Genomic DNA, 6,228 nt, shown 5'->3' with positions numbered 1-6,228 from the left:
TTTTTTGTTCAAAATACATTTTTTGAAATATTATTTTAATGAAGAATGTGCAGTTAAAAAATAAGGAGAAGTTTTGAATATGTCTGTAATATTATTTTATTGAAAAACATGGTTGAAAATAAAAGAGAGAAAAATATATTTTAAAAGTAATGAGAACCAAACAAGAGTTTACTTTAGAAACTTAGGATCCGTTAGACATAATTTTTATTTTTGCTTTTGTAGAATATCTTCTTAAGAAAGCCACCTTCGTTAAGCTTTCTTTTAAAAGAGATGATACACGTACAGGTTGGGGTTTCACATAACCCCACTAGATTAGATACAATGGGTGTGGTGGGTGTGATTTTTTTGACAATATTTTAATTATATGGGGTCTACCCTATGAGTTTAATTTGGAAAACTTCTATGAGTCTTATTCTGTACATATAGCATAAATGTTCTTTTAAAACTTATCTAACAAAACATTTCAAAAGTTGCATAAACAACTTTTTTGGCAAACTTAATAAATATGAAGTTTGTTATCATTTGATAATACATTATCTATCATATAGTAGGTCAGGTCAATAATAAATAACATTATTCTTAATTTAACTTACAATTTTGTTACATGTACATTTAATTTGACACTTTAATTGACATTGCTTCATCTAGTAGATATAATGTTCATTAATTTTGACAAGGATCGAGCTGTGTGCACAGCATGGCACACAGCTCAGTTCACAGCCCCCTCACATCAAGGGGGCTGCCGATTAAAAAAATGGAGTGGGTCCTCCGCACAGTAAGAGGGCTATAAGTGTAGAACACCAAAAGGTGATGTACACTTAACTTAACTCTTTTAACAAAACTTATTCAAAATTTTGACCAAATTTCTTACACATAGCTGATGTCAAACTTAACATACAAATACAAGGTACAAGTGCTTAACAGATGAAAATTATTCTAGTCATAACCTAACAATCTTAGGCTAACAACGTTATTCGTAGGGACGCGTGCCGCTTCCAATTACTGAATTTTGGGACCAACACCTAACCTTCATACGTGATTACACCCATCCTCTATCTTGCACGTTTTCATCTCCTTCATGTCACATGCCACCCCCACAAACCTTGTCCCGACAAATAACAATAATTCATTACACCTCCCTGCAATCGAACATGAAGGCTAGTTTTTCATGCCAAGACACACCCTTTTTGTTTATACACGCAATCAAACATCCTTCACTTGTATGTATATCAGTTCAAAATTAGCAAAGAAAATGAAGTTTCAAATCAGTGGTGTTTAAATTAAGCAGTTTGCTACAAAAACAGTCAGGCCCCCTGGCCGAACCCCACCAATAGGTGGGGGTCCCATTTTTTTGCAAGGGACCCACCCCCATGGTGGGGTTCGGTCAGGGGGCCTGTTAGGCCCCATGTTATTCCAACAAAATTCTTAAATTAAAGTGTCGTATAGGGGATTCAGTTTCAGAATTGGAACTCGAAGATGATGTGTTGAACATGGAACGAGAGTTGATGGGAATTGGAGGATATGAAGAGAAAGATACAAATGGGATAGTGGAGTTGATGGAGAGCTTGGAAATAGAAGCAATAATGGGGGGAGATGAAGGAAAAGATGCCAGTTATTAGAACAGAATATATTTTTTTATAGGAGCTCCAGGGCGTTTCGAGCTCTCAAAGAAAAGCAATTCTATTGTTTCTTGATTCCTCTTTGTCCAATTTCTTCTACTACTATTTTTGTTGACTCGATAATGTGATGACCAATGCTTCTACAATTAAGTTAAATGCTTTGATGACTAATGCTTTTGTCAAGATCATCTGCAAAATCTGAATAAACATAGCATCTGACTGTTAAATTTGATCCTTCATAACGTAATGCAGATTTTGAGGCACCCTTATATCTCAGGATACTCTTTACAATACTATAATGCTCTTTACTAGGATTTTCCTTATATCAATTAATTGATCTCATTGCTTGTGCAATGTCTACTCTTATACAGATCATAGCAATTATTAAGCTACACACTACTGATATGTACGATGCTCGAGACATCTCCATCCTCTCTGCTTCATTGCTAGGACTTATATTGGCTTACAATCTTACATATTGAAATGACGCAAGATTTTATTCAAGCAATTCTTTTGGCTAAGCAAAACCTTTAGATTATTTTTATCTCGATAAATTTGCATCTCTAAAATCTTGTTTTGTGGTCCAAAGTCCTTTATTTTAACTTCCTAGCCAACTGTGTTTTCAAGTCTTTAATACGATCTTTATTGGGGCTTACAACCAGCATACGTGAACATACAATGGCAAAATAATGAAATCACTCTCTTTGAATCTCATTTACTATGTACAAAGATCGAGAACTAAGTCTGTTATATCCAATGCGCATGATGAATGAATCAAATCACTTATACTAACATCCTAGCGCCTATTTGAGACTTTATAGAGATTTGTTCAACCTACAAACCAGTTCTCTTTTACTTCTTCTTCAAAACCTTTTGGTTGGAGAAAATATTTTGTTGAAGTCAATACCTTCTTTCTGAGCATATCCCTTCAACACCAATCTTGCACGATAATGTTCCACTAGATCTCGTTTGATCTTGTAGAGCCATTTATATCCAACGACCTTCCTTCCTTGTGGTAATGGAACAAGATCCTATGTCTTAATTTTATGAAGAACTTCAATTTTTTCTAGCATTATTGCCATCCAACGACAAACTTCTTAGCTATTTATAGCCTTATGGAAAGTTGATAGCTCTTCATCTTTTATCAGTAAAAAGTATACAATATTGCCTTCCATAATGTTCTGAGTGCCAAGCTAGTTCTCTCCTCTCCCGAGCTGATCGTTGAACTTCTGGAGTACTAGACTCAGCTTGTTCTTAAAGACTACAAATACATCTGTCTTCCTCTTGATTGGATATATCCAACATCTTCTAGAGTAATCATCAATAAAAGATAGAAATTATCATGCACCTCCTATGGACAAAGCTGGTGATTTCCAAAATCGAAAAGTATGAGCTCTAAGGTAGATTTACTAGAAGTGGAATTGCCAAACTTCAATATGCCCTACTTACTAGTGATACAATGCTCACAAAAAGGGTAATGAATCCTTTTGAACCCCAAGAATAGCTTTTGTTATGAGAGAATTTTCAAACCATGTTCCGACATGTGGCCATGCTTACAGTGCCACATCATTTTAATCCTTCTGTTGAAATTATCGATTTAATAGATACTTGTCCTTCTCGCAGTGTTTGTCCTTTAAACATGTACAAATTTATAGTTATCTTTTTCGATTTCATCATCACAAGCATGCCTTTGACTATCTCCATGATCCCATCTTTTATATGTGTTTTGCAGTCTAATTGCCATAAAGACAATAAATTTTTTTCAGGCCTTTTACATGTCGTACCTCCTAGATGGTATGAATTGCACCATCATACATTTTTAATTTGATGGTTTCAATCCCAGAATTCTCTAAGGCATGATCATTTCCCCATAAACATAAACCCTCCTGAAATAGGTTCATATTGATGAAATCATTCTTTCCTTGATATCACGTGTCATGTAGCTCCTGGGTCCATAAGTCAGACATCGGAAAATTGCTTCGTGCCTTCAACAACTATTGTTATCTCACTGTATAAAATTTTATCATCATTTGGGATACTTGCTATACAACCTTGGCTTTTGACGATTCAAGACATTTTCCTTTGGCTTCTTTATTCTTTATGAGACCCCGACAATCCCTTTCTAAACACCCTTTCTTCCCACAATAATGACACTTGGCTTTATTCTTACTTTTGAATTTTGATCTACTCCGATTATGACTCTCACTACGGCCACGTTTCGTTGATCTTCTTTTTATCTTCATCAAAGCTTCTGCATATTGTGAGTTTATCAGTCTGTCTTCCTTGTTCTTTTGCCGACATTTGTCTTCAAGAACTGCAGTTGCAACATCATTGAAAACTAGACTTTTAATTGATGATGAGTTGATCATACAAACTTGGCATACTTTGAAGTAAATTCTTATCAATTTCACCAGCCTCTATATTATGCCCAATTAATGTGAGTTGTGAAAATAAAATGTTAGAGTGTTGATGTGGTCGATCACCGTAGTTGACTCCACTATCCGAAGGGTATAAATCCTTCTCTTCAAGAAGATTTTGTTATGTAATGATTTGATCTTTTACAACTTTCTCAGTATATCTCATATCACTTTAGTCGTCTTCTTCTTCGTCACACTTGACGATACTCCATCGACTAGTACAAGGTGCAGATTAGCAATTACATTGTCATCCATCCCATTCAACTTGCCATCGTCAATGATCTCCACAGCATCCATCGAATTGCAGCCAAGCAGTTATCTTCTCTCTAAACTACTTTTAATCTCATTTTTCACAGTTAGAAATTGTTTCTAGTTAACTTTTCAATCTCATACTTCGTCGTCATTTTATTCACGAATACTATGATTGAATATACTAACGTGTATGTAAATAGTAAACGTCTCCGATACCATTGTTAGTAAAAATCTGGATTAATGTCAGCTTGCAACTAAAGTGAAATTGAGACTAACACAAATAAAAATAAAAATAAATATTTTCGTAGTTCACCCAATCTAAACTATGTTCATGAGAAAGTACACTAGAATAGAAAATAATATTTTTCTCGCTATAATTTTATTAGTCTCTCCACTCACTATTTTTCTCTCTACCTTTCAATTCCTCTCTATAATTTTGTGTTACATTTCTCTTCCGATTCAACTTCCTATTTAAAATGAAAAATCCATCGCCTTCATTAATTGGAGAACCAAAATTTCAATGATAACGGCAAAAAAGTGGGCTCCATTTTCTGTACATTTTACGGGTAGAGAGAGAACCAATTTGCAATTCTCCCTTTCATGAAATGCATGTACTTTGCCCCGTTTGTCAAACAAAGTGGCTGGAATGTATGCATGTATTTTGCCTCATTTGTCAAACAAAGTGGCTTTACCCGTTAGAAAGAGGATAATTCTACTCCTACAAAGTTGATGTACAAAAATGGAGTGTTAAAGTATGTTGTCAAAATCTGGATCCTTAATTTCAAATGATTTAAAAATCTATTTTTGAAATGATTGGTATAAATTTAATTTTATAATCTAACTTTGTAAACCCCCTTTGTCGTTATAGCATAGCTCAAAGAAAGAACCTCTAAGGCAAATACGCTGCTTATCAGAATTATAAGTTATGAAAATTATAAGTTAAAATTTCAATGATTATTGTTTCCTCCTCCTTGCACCCACCACATCTGAATTCTTTAGTGCCAGCCTGTGGAGCTCCTCCTCGCTCACATTTGAATAATGCTTTCTGTTTGGTTTTCCATTCTGCATTTGTCTTGCATCTGATGCGATCAATTAAAAGAAAAAAAATTCTAAACTAATTAAAAAAGCGAAGAATAAGAAGGATGTAGGAAAACGTGCATAACTTTTATCTCAATTGTCGATTTTTTGTCCGTAAGTACAATTCAAAAACGTTTTTCGATTCAGCACATTGTTTTTAATTTATTATTATTTTTTTGGCAGTTTTATTATTACCATCATTTTATTTGGTCATCACATTTTAAAGTATTTTTTATTTATTAACGTGATCCTAGGTAAAATTACATAAATAATCACACTTTTTAACTATATTATCTTGACATAAATCATTTTTGGTTCGTTCCACCATGACAACAATTAAAATTTTTATTTTTCTTATATCTTCTAGTATTTGATTTAAAAAAAAAAAAAACATGATGTTAAATTTGAAGCAAGAAAAATGACAATATATTACCATTTTAAGAACACCAAATAGCCAAGTTATTTGAAATAGCTGTGATATATATTTATCAAAAATGTGCTTTAATATTAAAGCCCATAATTAAACCAAAATAATTAAGATGGTTGAACTATCAATGAGTGAAAGCAATCAAAGGCATTAAAGATAAATGAGTATCTCCTCGAAAGGATCCATGCAAGCATCTTGTTAATGTTAACCACTTAGCAGCAAAAGCGATTATAAGAGCATGTGGAAAAGTAACAACCAACTCAATGGAAGAAGAACGCGTTTCATAAAAATACCCAAAATTGGAATTTTCTGTGGACTCACCACAATAATGTAACACTTGTCCAAATGATGCCAAAAGATCAAGATGCCCAAAGCTTAAGAAATCTATAAATACCATGTGATTTTACAAAGAAGCAAGCACAATCGTAAACCCTAG

Source organism: Olea europaea, unplaced genomic scaffold (assembly GCF_002742605.1).
Source record: "Olea europaea var. sylvestris unplaced genomic scaffold, O_europaea_v1 scaffold959, whole genome shotgun sequence".
Classification (NCBI taxonomy): Eukaryota; Viridiplantae; Streptophyta; class Magnoliopsida; order Lamiales; family Oleaceae; genus Olea; species Olea europaea.
The sequence above is the reverse complement of the archived record's forward strand: the minus strand, read 5'-3'. Positions refer to the sequence as shown.